This window comes from Penaeus monodon, chromosome 30, assembly GCF_015228065.2.
Source record: "Penaeus monodon isolate SGIC_2016 chromosome 30, NSTDA_Pmon_1, whole genome shotgun sequence".
In the NCBI taxonomy this organism is placed as follows: domain Eukaryota; kingdom Metazoa; phylum Arthropoda; class Malacostraca; order Decapoda; family Penaeidae; genus Penaeus; species Penaeus monodon.
This window is the reverse complement of record NC_051415.1, coordinates 20,238,782-20,240,025: the sequence shown is the minus strand read 5'-3', so window position 1 is coordinate 20,240,025 and position 1,244 is coordinate 20,238,782. Positions and strand designations below refer to the sequence as shown.

Sequence of the window (1,244 nt, the reverse complement as noted above, 5' to 3'; positions counted from 1 at the left end):
GACAACATCGCATCCTCCTCCAGACGTCCCGGCGCGGTACAAGCGTGACGTCATCTTGAGTCATGGAGTCTATCTCATCAAACCACAACGAAGGAAATCCTTAAATCCTGTTAAAATGACTACACAATATACTCCCGCCGAACTACTCCGCTTTCCTTTAATGTTTTTCTTCGTCTTTTCATTATATACTGATAGAATAAAAATGATGGGAAAAAAAATATGTCGATATTTGCGTCTCTAAGTCAAAATTGCAAAGGGACGATTTGAAAGAATGTGTATATCAAAGGTAAGAGGTATTTTAAGGTATATAATTTGCGGCAATCAATAACCACATACGCTGATCTTAAAACGTAAAGAACAAATATCTTATGTTCTGCGCACGCACCCTATTGACCACCTCTGGATCTTGGGAAATGCACGCGACGGTACCATAATTTTGGGTACATTCAGACGAAAGAGAATAATAAGAAGACAATATTTCCCTTGCATTTCATTAATAACCTTGTCAACGGGTGTTTATACGCCGCCCAGTAGCAAATTCCTGCAGAGGAAAGTTGTAATCTAGCCAACAACTTCCTCAAACCCGAACAATAATAACACCATACGGTTTGCAACAACATGTCATTATGTGGCGCACAACCCCTTTATTTCCCCAAGCAACAGCGCCAGCATGGGGCCACACGACCGGCGAGAAGTTAGTGCATGTTTTCTCCACTCTGTCCTGTCATTGCTGATGCTAAATCTAACCAAAAGATCTTGAAATTACTAGACTGCAATCCGGAAGACCGTTTGTAATCGTGGTAAAAAAATAATGCTCTTTGATGTTAAATTCCCCTTGCAACAAAGTACTAAAAAAAACGACCTTTTATGATAAAATCTGCGTGGAATAACGTATGTATTCCTGTGATTTCACCGACAATGAAATATACACCGGTACGCTATTTTAATACCTATAAGTCGAGCGGTAACGAAATATACATTCGATTTAAGCGATGATGAACTAGACTGGCAAAGTAACGGAGGGGTGTTTGCCAAACGGACCGCTAGGGTGGAGATCGACGAGAGATATTGTCTGTTGATCCCATTGTTCGTCTGTGTCGCTTCGCCCGCTTCCGCTGTTTCTTTGTTTTTTGGCCAGTGACATTTTTTTTTGTGTTACTCTCTCCCGTTCCTTCTCTTCGTTTTGTTATTCAAATAAGGCTACTTCTTCTGATGTTCTATTGTTGCTGCAAACTTTCTTATTT

At 40.4% G+C, this 1,244-nt stretch overlaps 1 protein-coding gene across 2 annotated transcripts in view; it reads right to left on the bottom strand.

Moving 5' to 3' along the window:
* LOC119592621 (probable G-protein coupled receptor Mth-like 3) overlaps positions 1–1,244 on the bottom strand; it is a 47,879-nt gene that overhangs the window by 26,245 nt on the left and 20,390 nt on the right. The window lies entirely within an intron of this gene.